Raw genomic sequence first — 20584 nt, 5'->3', positions numbered from 1 at the left:
ATACTAGCCTAAATAAGTATACCAAAAATATTTATCTGGGGTATACAAAAGGAATAAAATAATATATACAATGATTTCCTGCTGATTTGGGCGATATTAACACGTTAAGGCAAGTCCAAATCATGTAATGAAGATGCGATTATAATATAGCAATCAGATGAAACAGGTGAACCAATCTGGTCCAATGAACAAAGTACAACATTAACTCAAAACCACCCCACAAGTTGGAGGGGACGAATGGACACCTAACTTGCCCAAAACACTGTGATGAAGAGGATCGGTGAGTGATTTTGTGAATATATCATCTAACTGAGAGTAAGATGGAACAAGTGAAAGTGAAATAAGTCCATCCAAAAAATTTTGTCGAACGAAATGACAACAATCTCAACATGCTTTGTTCTCTCATGAAACACAAGTTTCTTAGCAATATATATTGTTGCCTGACTATCTGAATGAAGAGGCACATTCAATGATATTGAAATTGAGAGATCTTTGAAGAGATGAATTAACCATGTGAGCTCGGTAACCACACTCCTTATAGAATGATACTCAACTTCGACCGAACTAAGAGAAATAGATGTTTGATTCTTTGACTTCCAAGAGATTGGAAAGCCCCCAAGTGATATATAAAATCCACTAACGAATTTCTTGAATTTGGACATGTTCTCTAATCCGAATCACAAAAGGCAAGCAACTCAAAAGAAGAAAAGACATTGAGAAAAAAAGGCTCAAACATGATTCCTTAGACAAGTAACGAAGAACACATAATATGACAGTGAGATGAGGTACATGAGGATCTTACATGAATTGGCTAAGATGCTGAACAATGAAAGCAAGATCCGGCCTTGTGTGAGTAAGATAATTTAACTTATCAAGAAGATGTCTACATCAGTGGGATTAGGAATAACATCCCCATTATTTAAACTTAGCTTTACTGTAGAATCAAGAGGAGATAAAACAGATGACAAATATGTGACATCGAATTCTTTGAGAAGATCAATCATAAATGTTCATTGTGAAAGAATAATGCCATGAGGTTCTCTCAATACCTCCATGCCTAAGAAAAAAATGTAAATCTCCCAAATCCTTGATTCTAAAATCCTCATGTAGAAATAACTTTAATGCATGCAACTCAACATTATCATTTCCTGTCAAAACAATGTCACCGATATATACTGCTACTATTGAAATAAAGGAGTCAGACTCTTGACAAATAGAGAATAATCATTAAGAGAATGAGTAAACACTTTAAATTAAGAGCAGTCGTAAGTCTTGAGTACCATTGCCTAGAGGCTTAACGAAATCCATATATAAACTTTTAAGCTTGCAAATATGAGATGGTGATCATGGAACTATTTTATCAGGGAACTTCATGTATAATTCCTCATGAAGATCTCCATGTAAAAATACATTATTAACATTCAATTGATAGAGCCCCCAACCTTTTTTTACTGCTGTAGCTAAAAGACATCGGATAGTAGTTATTTTGACAATTAGAGAAAAAATTTCATTAAAATCAATATCTTCCCTTTAAATGTCTCCTCTAATCACTAACTTAGCTTTTAACCTTTTAATATTGCCATCACTACATTGTTTGACTTTATAAATTCACTTACAAGGTAAAGCCTTTTTACCGGGGGGTAGTTGGACCATGTTTCAAGTGTTGTTCTACTCAAGAGCCTGAAGCTCTTTCTTCATAGCTTCTTTTCAATTTTTGTGCAACACAACTTGATTATAATTGACATATTCTTGAATATTAGACAAGAAATTCAGCATATGTTGATTATTGAAACATAAAGTTATGATAGAAAAAGAGACCGGTGAGATAGGAGATGAGAAGTAAGAAGAGCTAACATTTTCCAGGTGCACAAAATTGCAAATATAATCTTTTAGATGACTAAGAATTTTGTGTTCCCGAGTTGACCTCCTAAGTGAGGAAATATTATTTATGGGGGAAACAGGTGAATGTACCTGATCCATGATAGCAGAAGGAACATAAGATTGTATCTGGTGTGTGACAGTAGAAGAAAGAGAAGGTTGTACCTGGTCCACAATGATAGATGCAAGAGGTAAAGTAGAAGTGATAACCGAGGGAGATGAGATGCTCTGATTAGTGTCAACATTATCATCAGAATCAACAGTTGAAATTGATGCATGGACTGAAAAGTAAGAAACATTAGATTTAGAAGAAGCAAAAGAAAAAATATTTTCATGAAACACAACATCTTTAGAAACTATGATTTTCTTAGTATAAAGAAATAAAATTTTATAACCTTTCTTTCCATATGGATATCCTAAAAAGACACATACAATGGTTCTTGATGCCAACTTAGATGTGTGAGAGGATAGAGTAAAAACAAAACATCGACATCCGAAAAATTTGAGATTAGAATAATTAGGTATGGTCTTAAAAAGGACTTCAAAAGGAGTTTTACCATGAAGGATTTTTGCAGAAAATCTACTGATTAGATATGTTGCAGTCAAAAGACATTTACTCCAATATTGAATAAGTAGATGTGACTGGTACAAAAGAGCCCTAGATGTTTCTAGCAAATGACTATATTTTCTTTCAACCACACTATTTTGTTATGGAGTAGACACATATGAGGTTTGATGTTGAATCCCTTTAGAAATGAAATATTCTAAATGTGTTGGGCCACTTCCTAACTCAAAAGCATTATTAGATCTTACTATTTTGACCTTGGTTTGAAATTGTCTTTCGACCATAGCTAAGAAAGAATTGAGGATTGTGAAAGCATTTGATTTATTGATTAAAAGAAAAGTCCATGTTCCTCTACTAAAATCATCCACAATGGTAAGAAAGAATTTATACCCATCATGTGTTGGCTCTTTATACGGTCCCCAAGTGTCAATATGTATTAATTCAAAAATACCTTTTGGTGAGATGTTGCTTGTTGAAAAAGGTAGTTGGCTTGTCTTGCCATTGGACAAATCACACATGGAGTGTCAAAATATTGACTAGAAGAAATTGAATGAAAAGAAACGTTTTTCATATTATTCAACGGCATGTACCACAATTTCTCTTTTATTTTGGAATCAAACAAGGCAAAACATGAACGAGAAACTGAATTAGAACTAAAAGTCATATTATAAGAAACTGAATTGAAACCTAAACTAGGACTTGAGATTTTATTAACTTAAGCATTTTGAAGAGTATCTAACTGGGTTGATTTGAGTATGTAGAGTCCTTCTTTTTCTCTACCAATTTTCAATGGGCTCTTCAGAAAAGGGCCCTGAAACATAAAACAAGAAGTAGGAGATTATAACACATAATTGTTGAGTTGTCTACACAAATTTTGTACAGACAAGAGATTGTACTTGAAAGAAAGTATATATAAAACATTCTCTAAGGCAAGATTTGGTAATGCCCAAACTGTTCCTGAACGAGTTATCCTTACTTTGTATGAATTGGGAAGATTCACAATGAGTACTCTAGGCAAAGCCTTAAAATTCAAAAGAATTGATTTATTGTGAGTCATATGCTGAGTAGCTCCACTATCTAATATCCAAGAATTATTATCAATGTTTACTAGGTGTGCATAAGAATTGAAAAACTTAATTTACCTACAATCCTCACATTGTCAGAAGCTTGAGGAGTATTTTCACCTTGTTTTGTAATATTTAGTTGTTGAAGAAGCTGTCATGCCTCAATTTCTTGAGTCATGGACTTGATGTTTGAAACACTATAGTCCACCCGTTTCTTAGCACTGTCAAAACTGTTGTTGACTTGAACGTTTTCTTGAATTTTTTTCTGCTTTATAAATTTAAAATTAACCAAAAATCAATGAATTCTGTAACATTTACCCACTGTATGACCTGATTTCTTATCGCAAGAACAAATTAAATTATTATGGGTATTGAACATGATGAAAAATTTGAGATAAGATGATTGAGATTGAGAAACAAAGATGAGAATTTGAGACAAGGTGATTGAATCAACCTTACTCTGATACCATGTAATAATTGAAAGGAATTAAATGAATTGCGGAAAAGAAAGACATAGAATTTCTGGAAGATTTCTCCTCTTTTTTTTTTGTTTGATCGATCTTCTGTACAATGTTTGATATGTATAAGTAAACAAAAGATAGACAAATCCGAACACCTAAGAGCTCTTAAATAAGGTAAAGAATAATACACTCCTAAATAAGTTAGGATACTAGCCTAAATAAGGATACACAAAATATTTATTTAGGGTGTACAAAAAAAATAAAATAAAAAAGAATAAAATAATATATACAATAATATCCTGTTGATTTGGACGAAGTCAACAAGTTAAGGAAAGTTCAAGTCATATACTGAGCAGGAGATTGTAATATAACAATCAGGTGAACTAATTCGGTCCAATGAATAAATTACAGAATTATCTTAATAATTTGAGTAGCGAAGATAATTAATCTAAGTGACGGGTCAAATATATAACCTTTCCTAATTATGTTGAAGTTCGTTATCAAATTAATAGCATATTTTATTGATTAGAAAGGGGTAATTATTCTTAATAAAGACTAATGATCAAAATGCACTCACTAGTAGTTATTTTCCTCACTTGAAGTGGAAGTTTTTGGTCAAAAAAGGTGTTGGCTTTCTCATGATTAAGAATGATTTATTGTCTAAAAAAAAAAAAAAACTCCTCCAATAGAAAAAATCAACTAGTCTTGAAATAGGAGCAATTGTCCACTTTGCACTCCCATTATTTGCTTCTTTTTTTTTTTTTACTAATTTGTATTGATTATGAAGTTTGATTAATTTAAATAAATATTAAAATTTCACTTAATTCAGAAGTAAATGTGTAATGAACACAGATAGCTCAGAGGTTGGCCAAGCTGATGCGTATGGGGCTAAATCACAAAATGGCTCAAGAATTAAACAATCCAACAATAGATTTGCTTGAGCTACATGTTGAGTAGAGATAAGAAGATTGACGTCTGCAGTTTTGAAATTATAAGCAAAAAAATTTCATGAATTGATAGAGTTAGCGGTACAACAGACAATACTACCTATACATACTAAAAAAAATGTTTGTTTCTCTTTCTTCTTTCTAAAGTCTAAGCCCCTCATCCTTCATTTTTAGTTACTTTTTATTTTAGTATTTTCTTTTGTAATTTAATAGTTTAAGTCTTGTCAATGTAAGTTGGTTATCATTAATTTCATAATACTTGAGTATTTTGTTGAGAATTCTATTTTGCTGCAAAATCATTCTCTACTGAAGGCAATTTTAGTTTTAAAGCTTCAATTTATCCTAATTGTCCTATAGGCTATATCCTATTAGTTTCTTTAATTTATAAACTCAACTTTAGGTTTTATTTTATAATGAGTAAACTGAAATTTATATATATATATATATATATATATATATATGTACGAATATATCCCTGAACTATGGTAAATGGTATGCATATGTCCCTCATTATACTTTGAGTACGTTTATACCCTTGCCATTAATAATTTGGTGCGAAAATACCCTTGACTCTAACAGCTTTCCACGTGTCAAAATCCTAACGATTGAACCTTTTTTTTAAAAAAAATTTATTAACCTAAATAATTAAATTATCCTAAATCAAATTTCTACACCCGACTCAAATCCGACCCAATGCCATGGAACAATCAACACACACTGAATACATCCACAAAGGCAAAAGATAAAAAGTAATAACAGAGAAAAATGACGAAGGGAGAATAGAAGCAAAAATAGAGGAGGAGAGATTTAGGGAGATAGAGAGAAAGAAATGGAGAAGAGAGAGAGAGAGATCGGAGAAGAAAAAGCAGCTTTCTCCGACGGAATTTCGCCGAAAATACCATCTCCGACCGAACCCAGCAAAAACCAGTCGAATAAGATCACTATTTGTCGATTTCGGCGATAATTCGCCGGAAATCGCTACAGTTCATGTCTTAAATAGAAAATCTCATCTACTCCGATCGACCACCATCTCCTCGCCCCACAAAACTCTCGCGTCTCCACCACAAAATTGAAAAGGTAGAATCTTTCTTTCTTCCCCCATTACAGATCAATGATTCAGGTAAAGTTTCAACCTTTTCACAGAAATAAAACAAGAATTCACACTCTTATATATGATGATAACCTTTTTCTTTATACTACATTAATAACTGACTTACATCCCATTATATGTATGTATAGAATCTCAACAGTCACCATGTTAAAGGCCTGAGAATATTACTCTCTCCATTTTAATTTACTTGATAGATGAAGAAACAATATCTGAATTTGCAGTCACGCCTGGAGGAATAAAAATCACGATTTGAAGATACTTCTTAGATTTCTTTTTTTAGGAAAAGAGATGTGAGAGAGAGAAAGACGCAGTTATTGTGGATTCTCTGAAAATTCTATGGACCGGGTCGGATGTGGGAATTTAATTTAGAATAATTTAATTATTTAGGCTAATTTAGGTTAATAAAATTAAGAAAAGGCTCAACCGTTAGGATTTTGACACGTGGCAAGCCGTTAGGGTCAGGGGTATATTTGCACCAAATTATTAACGGTAAGGATATAAACGTACTCAAAGTATAACGAAGGACATATGTGTACCATTTACCATAGTTCAAGGTATATTCATACCTTTTCCATATATATATATATATATATATATATATATATAAAAGGAACAATATAATAATGTTCATTGATTACCTCTATAATTAGTTTATGAGGTCAAGGTCCAAATTTATTCTTTTATTTGTATGTGATTTTTATATCAAACCAATAAATACATAATATTTATTGTCGGACATAATCTTTTTTCACTTAATCACAGTTAAATTAATCATATGTATTTTATCAACAATTTAATACTTAAATCGTAGTACATTATTGGCATTTGTTGCAAACCTCCAATTTCCAAATGATGACAAGTTTTTCTCTGCTAGGTATTGTATGTTCTTTAATAATTGTACTTTAATATAAATTTTCGATTAGCTGTTGCAAGTTGTGTTTTATTATTTTTTGTTTGATCGATTAGTGTCAAAGTGGAAATAATAAAGATATTTATCTTTTGACTTTTGAGACTTCATACCTGAATATAGTTTCATAAAATTTTATAAAATGATATTCATATATAGATCTTTTAACAAATGATTCCAATATGTTTTACAAACTTTTGGTCAAATATAAATTTGAATATGGTTAGGTTACTAGGTCTAAGGAACATAAGGATTGTAATGGATTGGTAAATATTTTTTCCACCTTAATTAGAGTTTTGATTTTGAATTTGAATATGAAGTCGCCTTTGTTGCCCTTCTTCCCCTTTCTAATGTGAGATTTTCTGATGTAATTCAAATTTAATCAGATACCGGACAGAATCAAAAAGAAAAAGGGCTATGACAATTTTTATGTGCCTAATTTACATCTAGGATTCTTAACAATTTATGTTAAATCTCATTGGTGCTTGTAAAGTCAGTTTAATTCACTCAAATTGGGATGATATGAAATACTACAAGTAATGCCACTAGTTAAAGTTTTATACGTTATGTAGGTATTAGTTATGCATGAATTAATTATATAAAAATTAGTTATGCAATTTTTAGTTATGTAGGTAATAAAGTTATGTAGAAATTACAATTCATGAGTTATTTCTACTTAATTCCAAAAATGTTTATTTATTTACTATACCCCTAGTGGGAATTAAAAAAAAAAGTTTATTTACACATATGAAAGAGTATAGTTTTTGAATTTGCAAATTAAAAATTCAACAGTTTAATTATGAAAAATTTAACAATTCAACAATAATAAACTAAGAAATAACTAAAAACAATTAAATAAAAAGAATTAACAAGAGAAAGTCCAACGGAAAAAATGACAGTTAAGTGAAAGAATTAACAAGAAAAAAAAAAGCAAAGACAAAACTGAAAGTGCGTAACAGTGTGTTAATACATGTATTGATTATTTGATTAGTAGTAAATTAATATACAACTTTATTATTTAATCCACCTATAATTAATATTCAAATAACTTATTCCAATTTTTATCACGCATAAAATTATACATAAATTTCCTCATAAGATATAACAAATTTCGTATAAAATTAATACATGAATAACTTTGATATAACACTTAAAGACCTACCAACCAAATACTATTGTATATTATTAATACACGATTAACTTTTATTCCCCGTACATACTAAACATGATATATAATTAATGAAAGAATAACCAAGTTATTCATGTATTAATTTTGTTCTTATCCCATAACCAAACAGCTTCTAAGGAATAGTTTGGTAGGATGTATAAGTGTAGTATAAAATATAGTATATTAGTAAATAGTAATGTTTGTACTAGCAATGTTGGTATTAGTTATATTGAGAGTTTTTTTATGCAGTTTTTGGCTTAGTGTATAAAAGTAACATGTATTGCATGCTGCATACTTTCTAAAAGTAATATTTATTTGTAAAAATATCCTCCACAAATATGAAAAAAATTTTTGAGGGGAAATTGTCTTTTTAAATATGCTAATATAATGGATTTTCATATATTATACATGCCTTAATATCAAATAGATGGTATAATTAATTAGTTATATATAGGTTGAAAAAATACATCAAATAAAATTCTAGTAATACACAAAGTTAATGCATGTATTATTTTTTCTGGTGCACTTCACCAAACGACTTCTAAGTTCCTGTAATACCAAATGTTGAATTAATATTTACAACCTCAATTATTAAACACAAATTATTGCAGATCAATCATAACTCAACGGGCAGTTTCTTGAAAATAATGAGCATTCTCAATATTATGCCTTGAAGAAGACTCGAAACTCCACGCTCTTGAGCACGAGATTTTAAAAATTAATACATGTCTTGAGGGTTATTTCAACCGTTGTTACGAATCCCTTATTTTGAGTGAGTAGATGTTCATAACAAATTTTGAATGAGGACAATAAGTCTTATGGTCATAACAAGTTTAGAGTTGTCATAAAAAACTTTGATTTGTTGTACAAGTTATATAACAGTATCTTCTGCTATAAATAGGATTTTCTATATGACCTATTGTATATCTAGAAAATAAGAAGAATTTTCTCTATAACTTTCTTGTCTTAATTTTTTTACTTTATCTTTATTTTATAATAAATTATCAGTACGAAACCCTGCCATCTTGAGAGGATACAAGGTAAGAATTTACTTTTTTTTTAAATAATGTCGAATCTATTTAACTTGAATTTGTTGTCCTAGACATATCAGACAAAAGTTACTTATCTTGAGCATTAATACCAAAAATTATTTGAATATGATGAGTTTGGTAGACACCACCAAATATAAAAATCAGGCATCGAAGCAAGACCGTGGTAAGACGATTATGATATTTCTCCGTCATTACCTTAATCAGGAATTAAAAATAAAATATCTCATTGTTGTGGACTCGCCTATGATGTGGAATAATTTAAAAGATAGATATGACCATCTGAAAATGATCGTTCTACCACTAACATAGTATAAGTAAAACCCATTTGAGATTACAAGATTTTAAAGACATAATGGCTTATTAATTCTATCATATGTTTAGAATTATTTCATAGTTAAATTTATGAAAAAAATAATCACAGATCATGATATGTTAGAGAAAACATTCTCCATCTTTCCTCTCTCGAGTTTGCTCCTATAATAATAATACCGAGAAATAAAATTTAAAAAATATTCTAAATTAATTTTATATTTTTTTACTGAACACATAATGATCTTTGATAAAAAATCATGATAGTCGATCTACTGATACTGTTTTATTTTCTGAAGTAAATGCGATAAATTTTCATCAATCCAGGCGTACAGGGATCCTGACCTCATTTATGGTTGTGATCATAGTTGAAGAAGAAATTTCAATCATGGTGATCGTCTTGCACTGAATAATAATTCTCGAGGCTAGCAGTGTAAAAAGAAGGGTGAAAAGCCTGAAGCAGTGTAAAGAAAATTTTTTAAAAATAGATTCTATCGACGTGAAAGAAAAGGACACTAATCACATACCTATTGTACACTAAGACACTTGATCGATCCCTACCAAGCATCTCTAAAGAAAATAGATAATAATTCAAAAGTGAACTTTATCTCTAAAGATAATGTTGAGCCTATACATTTAGATATTGAAGATTTCTTTGAATTCCTTGAAGAAAATATAGATTACGTTATTGATGGCAGATCTATAACAGTCTAAATATTTTACTCTTTTGTTGGTTATATTAGTTTATGTTTTTGTTGGTTATGTTTTTCTAAATCTTATAAATAAATACAGTTTGTGTAATGCCATGTTTGGTAGTAATAGTATAATTTTTAATTTGCTTATATTTTTATCTTAAAAAATATATGGATAGTCCTCAAATTTTATGTGAATCAATAATCTATCGTGAAATATTTGAGTGATTGATGTAGAACTTTGAAATTTACTGCTGAAGTAGTAAATCTAATTAGTAAATATGAAATTTACTCTAAAATAATGATATTCTGAAATTTACTTTCAAAATAATAAGATTGTGCAATAATGCAAACTACTTTTGAGGTAGAACTTTAAAATTTACTCGAGTAAATAGTATATGACATGATAAACTTGAAGTTCACTAGTTCAAAGTTTTACCAGCTAATAAGTTGATTGAACCAGCTAATGTTAGGACCGAATCTCCTTAAATTCTAGAAAGTATAAAAGATGAATAAGGGTTGTTTCACTAATCATGTGATATGATGCTTTCATAAGGTGATCACATGTATGTTTATTGTCAACGTGCAGTTTGACATTTATAAAGTTGTCTGCTCAATTAAATTGAGGCAAGAGGATAATTTTTAGATTATACACTCAAGACAATTGATCTTGATAATGTTGTTTGTATTCAAACTGATGGCTTTGAATGTCCCAAATAAATAGGTAGAATTGCTTCTAAAAACAAGGCTCCATGTATTGGTATGATATGTGATATACTGTATGTAGCACTTGTATGCATTCGACCAATAAATTATGATCAATTCATCCCTCAATCGGTACATGATCAGGAACCATATGTTTTTCATCTAATAGCTTTTTAGTGTGCGGTATGTAATTAATGAATATACCATGATTAACAAAGTTGATTCTCCAAAGTATATTGGAGTATATGGTAGTTTTCCTAACATCTATTTTTCATCAACTAAGAATTATGTTGTGAATTATCGTTAGTACTATCCTCATTTAAAAGATAATTCAAGTCAAATTTCAGAAGCATTTGCTAGTACAAAATTGATTTCATATTTAGCTGCAGATGCTCATACTGTTGTGTCCCTGAAGGACAGAGTCTACAACATGCATAAGGCATGGTAGAACAACCGATTTCAAATAAAATAATCCTTAAATAAGAAAATGGAGCAAATGATCAAAATGAAGAGGTAATATGTTCTTGAAGAGTGATGAGATAACACTTCATGAAATCTCATAAAGAGGTTCAGGAACCTGAAAATAATGTAGCGGTGAGATCTGAATAAGTTATGTCGTATTGTGAACAGATACAAATAATATTTCGTCGACACTATCTTTAGTATAATAGCATGCAATATTTACAAGATTATGTGGATTTGAATTCTACGTTTATTTAAGCATGCTGGTGTAGAAATAATTATCAAGTGAAATATGCTTCGTGGTAAATATAAAGTTTATTTGACCTGCAGTCCAACATTAAAAGATGTCACATATTTAATATTAAATGGTGTCACTTGATCGCGAAATTTATATAAAAATTTCAAAAGAATTAAAGATGCCTGAAGCATATAGTTCAAAATCTCAAGAACTTTACTCAATCAGTTTAAAAATTTGTTATACAATCTAAAACAATCAGGACATATGTGGTATAATCGTCTTAGTGAGTACTTGATAAATGAAGGTTACATAAATAATGCCATTTGTCTTTATACTTTTATTAAGAAATCGACATAAAAATTGACATAAATATCATTGAAACTTCAGAAGAGGTCCAAAAAAAGATTGAATATCTAAAGGAAGAATTTGAGATGAAAAAACTTTGAAAGGCAAAACTTTGTCTTGGTCAACATTTAGCAGAGGGTCTTCATCCATCAATTTGTCTATACTGAGAAGATTTTGAAACTATTTTACATGGATAATGCATATTCATTAAATACTCCAATGATTGTTAAATCACTTAAAGTGAGTAAAGACCCGTTTCAATTTTCAGAAGATGATGAAGAGATTCTTAGTCCTGAAATACCATATCATAGTGCTATTAGTGAACTTACGTATTTTTCTAATGCCACAAGTCCTAATATAGTCTTTTCTCTTAATTTGCTATCCGTAATAGTTCTTTTCCTACAAGAAGACATTGAAACAGAGTTAAGCATCTATTGCGATATTTAAAATAAACTATTGATATGGATTTGTTTACATTAACAGAGATAGTATAGATTTTATTGGTCATGCAGATGTAAGTTATTCATCTGACCCACATAGAGCAGATCTTAGTAGTTATGCAGCTGTAGGTTGTTTTCTGACCACATAAAGTTCAATCTCAAATAGGCTATGTATTTACATATAGGGGTACTACTATATCGTGACGATTTATAAAGCAGTCCATAGTTACTATTTCTTCAAATCATGTCGAGATTATAACTATTCATGAAGCAAGTGGATTCATCAAAGAAAAATGTGGCCCGAAGTGTAATATTAAGGTATCCACTGTCCTGTATGAAGATAATGTTGCATGCATAGTTCAATTAAAATGGGGTTTCATAATAGGAGACAGAACAAAACACATCTCATCAAAGTTATTCTTCACACATTGTCTCTAAAGAATGGTGATAATGATGTATAATAAATTCATTCAAGTAAAATACACGTTGTACTCTTCTTTCCTTAATCAAGATTGAAATGCAAAAGCATAATCATCTAAATTGTTGTCTTTATCAGGAAAAGTAAAATACGTGTTGTATTCTTCTTTCCTTAATCAAGGTTTTGTCCCAATTAGATTTTTTCGGTAAGATTTTTAACAAGGCAACTCTTAAGGTGTATTAAAAGATGTGTGTACTTTTTTTTCTTCACTAGATATTTTTCCACTTGATTTTTCCTAAAAAATTTTAATGAGGCATATTATCAGTTAATAGACATCCAAGAAAAATGTTATGAATCTACTTTTTTTTAGTGAGTGAATGTCCATAAAAAATTTTGGATGAGGACAATAAGTCTTATGGTCATAACAAGTTTGAATGAGGACAACAAATCTTATGGTGATCATAACGTATTTTGAATTTCCATAACAAGTTTTAATTTATTGTAACAAATTATGTAACGATGTATCTTCTCCTACAAATAGGATCTTCTATGTAACCTATTGTATATAATAAAAATAAGAAGAATTCTCTCTATAATTTTTCTTATTTTAATTCTCTTACTTTATCTTTATTTTATAGTAACATTTTATAACATGTTTTTCAGACATAAAAAATTACAGTATATTCTTTATTGAGATTATTTACCTCTAGGCACTAACTATGTGTCACGATCCGAGCCGGGGACCTAGCCGTAACGAGCATCTTGAGCCATGAAGGCCCGGGCGCTCTTCTAAATTCGGTAATCATGCACAATATTCATATAATATAAGAAAATTTGCGAAAAATAATACAAGACGGAATCATGGTCAATCTCATAAACTTGAACAATTTAAAAAGTAAAATTCTGAATATTCTAAACATGTGACAACCGTCTGCGAAATCTCTAACATAACAATAACCATCTTAAGTCTGAAACAAAATTGGGACAAGTCCCCCAATAGCCATAAAAGAAAGAAAGAATGAAATCTGAAAATCCGGACTTCCGGATTAGAGAAGGCTCACCAACTGCAACTTCTGACAAGTCAATCTACTGCTTAACGGGACCCCAGGACTGTGTTTCAGAGTTCTGAAATATAGGGGGTCAATACAGATGTACTGGTACGCAGAGCAATCTAAAATAATGCTTTTATATAATAAAATAGTTGAGAGCAGGTCGTAAAATATCATGCAGGATATGGTTCAAAACACATGGGCACTTCTTAGATAATCATAAAACATTCTTGTCAATGCAATTTCTGATCTTTGTATTACTTCTGAGTTAGGTGGTACTCCCCTACAAGTCTGATATTCCACGGGCTATATGGAATCCCGCCATTGACTCGGCGGGGAAGCCCCCAACCTAAGTTTGCCGCAAGGATTGGAGTGTCTGAGTCTGATACGCCACAGAGCTATAGGCTAGCGTAAAATCCCTCTAAGGGATTAAATAACCTGTATCGGCAAACCATGGTTTTTGGCAATGAGTAGTTTGAACTTGTGCCTACTTCGGGGAACCACCTAACATCTCTTTATGCCTATTTTTAACCATTTCTAAACATGCATCATTCTAAGTTTCAAAATTTGAAAATCTGATTGCAAACATGCATTCTGTTCTGTTTTGAATTATCTGAATTGGTGCCGTCACACCAAGACTTGCAAGTCATATTTATGACCCATAATGTATCATGCATGATTCTTTCATTAAAATGCAATTCAGACCACCCAAACATGCAAATAGTATAAGAGATTTCATGTTCTGATACAGAAGTCACAACTATGCAAAGATTCTAATTCTTTCATCAAACATGTGGTGGTCATGTATTTTTTTTTTTTTGACAAACCATGCAACTCTTTCATTATATATATATTCAACATTTATCAACATGAACAACCCTCTCTTTTGAATTCAAAATCATATTTAAGTTATAACATTAATCAAGACATTCGTATCATACTTTTCAAGATTCATTCAAAACAATCCATATCATATGAAAAATGGGAAAAATCATAACAAGAGAGGGATTCTATATGATTCATACTCTCAATTAAATATTCAAACCCAATTTTCATACATACATATATATACGAGTACAATTCAATTTGGAGAAAAGGCCTCAAGGCCAAAACAATAGTGCCATTAAAACATTCATAAAGCAACATTGTAATATAAATTCTAAAACTCCTTCTAAATTCATGATTTCACCATATTTAAATGTTGTTGAACAATATTCTTATGCCCAAGTAGTTTTAGGAAAATCCCACGTACCTTAGATTACTTAGGTTGAAGGATGAAACCTAGATCTTGATCCGTTTCTTGGACATCTTGAACTTAAAGGCTTGACTTCTTGATCTTTGGGGAATGAGTTCTTGAATCTTTGGGGGAGGAGTTAGGGTTTTTGATTTTGAGCGGAAAAGTAAAAATAAGCAATTTTGGATTCTTGGGGCAGAAATTCTATGTTATAGACGGATTTTTGGGTGAGGAGAAATGACCACGGTGCCTCTAGACCCATTAGAAACTGAAATAATGCGTAAAATAGCATTAGATTCGCATCTGGTTTCGTGTCGACACGATCTCGACGCGATGCGTCATGATCGCATCAACTTATTGCCTCACACAGAAAATGCCATAACATTTCGCGTGGTTATCGAATTTTGGCGAAATTGGTATCGTTGGAAAGCTACTTAAATTATCTACAATTTGGTGGGTCTTGAGCTGCAAAATTCTATGTGTATCAAAAGTTATACATGTTCCAAATAGACCCTTGTAGAGTCTTATATCCAATTTTGGATGAATGAGAGATTCTTAGCTTAACTTTGCTTTAGGCCATTTCTATGAACATTGTTCACCTCATAATCACTTCATATACTAGGCGAGAGTTCATGACACATGAGTCTAAACATAAACCATGGAATTAAAGCTTACACACCTAGAACGACGATTTAATTTCTAGCTCAAAAATGCGGGGCGTTACATTATCTCCCCTTTGGGATCATTCGTCCCCGAATGATAGGTAGGGACTTTTTAGGATCTAAAAGTGTAGAATAAAGAACGTAATCTCGCATTGAATAATTTTCCTCAACCTAACATAAAAAGGCATCAAATGAGTTTCATGGTAACCCCGAGTGAAACGTGAAAGCACGAAACATGGGATAATGAGACTTTACGTAGGGATGATCTTGCACATGAGTTATATGAATCATAATCATCATAACACAAGGCAGGGGTTTATTTGATGATCATAGATTGATTGATGATGTTGGTACTAATAATGAAACAAAATTTCGTGGAAGATAGGATAAGAAACATTCTCTACCTTACAAAGTACCACCGAATAGACTTAAACTTAGAGGCACTAATCGCCTACACCCCAAATAATAAATAGCATACTTCACTCTCGCCAACTTACAATTCTCCAATCACCCACCTAGCTACAAGAATTAGAGTCCTACTACTTAGTACTACTATGTTGAAGCCTAATTCGGAGTTAAAAGGTGATAACTTAAATTATAGGACCCTATACTTTACATCCTGTTAAGAACATTGCCTCACCTTATCACTATCGTCAAACACTCTCGGGTTTTAATTCAAGGAATACTAACCACATAGTACATGGGTTGAGTTTTCAACAATCACAACATTCAAGCCTATCATTACTACACCCACTTCATGGATTTCCCCCACTAAGACCGGCAAATTCAATTACATTTACTAAGATTTTCGCTAATATCTCATTCCCAACTATTTCTCATAATAAAAGTCCACTCCCTTCTTAGCTATTTCACACAACAAAAGTTCATATCCTTCATTTCCCTTTCACTTATAGCCTTAGCTCGAGAATTCACATCAATTTTTTTTCACCTTCAAGAACATCTACTCCCCTATCTAACACATCACCACGTTTCCACATCCACCATCATACTATTATACAGAGGGTCATTAAGGGGCCCGAGCATAAATGTCCTGAATGGAAGTAACACTATTAAACCATAACTTATACCTATTGCACTACTCAAGAAGGGACATGAAATGAAGATACGATAGAATAAACACGAAGTGCTCCATATAACAAGTCTCTGGATCATAAGTAAAGAGTCATTCGGAAGACACAATACTACATAAATTCTTAGGATAGAGCACAGTGAGAAACATTGGTGTACATATCAAGATAAGACGAGGGAAAGAGACTGAATTACCTTTCTGGACTCGAAAATCAGTAAGACAAACTGGGCACCCGATGCGTTTAGCTATGCGACGAGTCAAGATCACGTTGAGACATTAGTTTGGCCAATGCAATTACCGATGTGGCGCATCAATATCGCATCGAGCCACTGGTTTGCTCACTCAACGCATCTAAAACGTGGTCCGAAGAATCCAAACCTTTCTCGGAATAACCCCTTTACGCTCCTGAACACGAATCAACTCAAAAATCTACGTATCGGGGTCGGAAAGATCAATTTGAAAATCATGAAGGCTAAGAGCTCAAAATATGGCTAAGTCTTCTAATACTTAGAAAAATTTCAGCTCTCTATACATACAACCAAGAGTGGTATTGAGTCAAGAATGCTACGGGGTATTACATTACAACTAAGACAGAGATTGCCGCTTGAAGAGATTGCTCCTCATTTAAGGAACTAAGATTTGCCATGAGTTTGCATAAACTTTATCACTTTGGCTAAACCCGACATAGGATGAATCGGTGACACATAGAAACATATTTTCTTAGGACCAATCATGCTGAGAAACATAGATTTGGATCATGAGCAACATAACATATGGCTTGAATACATGCAAAACTGGATTATTGAGAGACATAATTGCTTTTAGTTTGGAGTTCAGATTATAAGCATTAGTCCATAGAGAACTCGAACCATAGACATAGGAATGACTTGAACACATGACGTAGGACATTAGCAGAATAATCTCTGAAATGGAAGTAGGAGGAGTATGCTTGAGTAGGAATAGATTTATCATGACTCTTCCCCGTAATTTGCCGAATTGAGAAAAATTTTGAGAACTAACTTAATTCCCAATCTCCCCCTTAGATCAAAGTCATAATCCTAGACTTACAGACATATCCCCACATCAAAATCTATAGCCACAACTCTCAACATAAAATACATATCACCATACACTTAAACACTAAACTCTCCCTAAAGAGCTATACTCTGAAGGCCTTGCTTTTCTATAAATGCTACTCTTAACATCCGCTAGCCTCTATAGCCATTACTCTACAACTCCCATTCTCAAGAGCGCACACATCCACACTCTTTATCACAAATGGGGTATCAGCATATACATGAGCACAAACTCCTCTCATTAGTTTCTAATACAAAGACACTAAATTACCTTGTAGGACATGCCATTTCAGGGACACTAATCGCAATTTCTTCTAACTCCCAAAGTCATCAACTTACGACTAACAGTTTCATGGGCATAGACACCCACACTTCTAAATATTTAATGCTCCATCTTCACTCCCTTAGAATACTATTACTACACCTCTAATCACATAACCTACAACTGCACAAAATCTGTAAAACTATACCAAGGGCACATATTGCCTACCTATTTTTCCTCAATTTAACTCTAAAGAGCACCATACAATAACTTTTCGGACTTCTCCATACTACAAAATTCAAAAAAATAAGTTGGGTACACATGACACTTATACCATACAATCTTATCTAACAACATGCTATCTTGGGTTCAACTTATTCATATATACTCGCGTTCTTATCCACTTAATGATTCAACCACAATCCATTGTTTTAACACTAGTTCTCATGTACAGATATACCTCACAATTACCACTTAAACTTTTATAAATCATCAACCTAGGTCATTTCGCACATTACATCAAGCCTTCTAATTACTCCACGAAACATGCATCATTAATCTTAAGCTATTATTCTTGTCACCACTCTTCACACCTCAAGTTCAAGTCTATAGTTTTGCATCAATCATGTACCACCAACGAAGCATGCCGCATGTTATACTAGTCCATCAAATTGGTAAACCAACCCAAAATACTACATTTTGCCTAGCTACTACCTACCATCACATCCCCTCCATGACATTACTACTATACCTTAAATTCCACTACCTATATTCTCACATAGTACTAGTTTACTACTACTTAAAGAAAAAGATCATCAAAGGGGGTAAAGTCATATTATTGAATTAGTCGATCTTAATCTTGCAATATAACTCATTTCAATCTTATCAACATATTCCAATTTCTCACATCATACATACTTACCTAATCGTACATCACAATGATCTTCAAAATTCAATAAATACTAATGAGTCTCTACTTACAGCTTATTAACTAATCTACCTCTTTCCATTCACAGTCTATAGATAATTTTTACAACCACAATGACCATCTATTCTGTGATCCTTCCCTATTCTGAATAAATAATAATCATATCCTGTATCTTCCTTCACAGGCTACCATACAATCTACAATTATTGCCGCACATTAGTCTATCATTATACCACATTAGTCTATCACCATACAATAGCAACCCACTCTTCAATCCATGATTATTCAACTAAAACTATTTATTTACGCAAATGTCACCCTTACCGACTGCTAACTTCGTGATTACATGTCACCAACTTCTAGACCATCTCATTACCAATAGGCCATGACACTTTAACATACGCTACTACTCGGGAGGAAATACAGTTCCAACATTCTACTATACATCATTACTCTTATACATCAGATCCCCAATAAGAATTTTATTAAAAGAGACTGGATACCCTCCATACCACAGGATCAACCGCACGACTGATGCAGATAGGGGTATATGCTTAAATAAGCACACTTTAAAGCACTCATAGACTCCTCTCAAATCCTTATGCAAAATCCATAACTTTATGGACAACTCAATCAGAGAGAACCACATCACTGGGGGATCTAGACTCTTAGAATTGTATCGCCTCGACAATGAGGGATGACCCATGAAATTAGAACAAGGAATAAACTTGGATAACATTCTTATGGACGACTCTATAGCACGAACTAGAGTATGAAAGAATGGGAAACAACTCCTAAATGCCCGATAACCTCCGAATTATAAGTGGGCTGCACAACATACCTATAAGCAAGACTCTACTAGACACGATTTTGCAGACACCCTGGGACTATGAATCGTGCTTTGATACCAAGTTTGTCACGATCCGAGATGAGGCTTTAGCCGTAACGAGCATCTCGAGCCATGAAGGCCCAGACGCTCTTCTAAATTTGGTAATCATGCACAATATTCATATAATATAAGAAAATTTACGAAAAAAATACAAGACGGAACCATGGTCAATCTCATAAACTTAAACAATTTAAAAAGAGAAATTCTGAATATTCTAAACATGTGACAACCGTCAGCGAAATCTCTAACATTACAATAACCATCTTAAGGCTGAAACAAAACTGGGACAAGGCCCCCAGTAGACCATAACAGAAAGAAACAATGAAATCTGAAAATTCGGCCTTCCGAATTAGAGAAGGCTCATCAACTGCAACTTATGACAAGTCAATCTAATGCTTAACGGGACCCCAAGATTGTGTCTCAGAATCCTAAAATATAGGGGGTCAATACAGATGTACTGGTACGCAGAGCAATCCAAAATAATGCTTTTATATAAATAAAATAGTTGAGAACAGGTCGTAAAACATCATGCAGGATATGGTTCAAAACACATGGGCACTTCGATAATCATAAAATATTCTTGTCAATGCAGTTTCTGATCTTTGTATTACTTCTGAGTTAGGTGGCACTCC

This window comes from Capsicum annuum, chromosome 5 (assembly GCF_002878395.1).
Source record: "Capsicum annuum cultivar UCD-10X-F1 chromosome 5, UCD10Xv1.1, whole genome shotgun sequence".
Taxonomy (NCBI): domain Eukaryota; kingdom Viridiplantae; phylum Streptophyta; class Magnoliopsida; order Solanales; family Solanaceae; genus Capsicum; species Capsicum annuum.
This window is presented reverse-complemented; position numbering follows the sequence as displayed.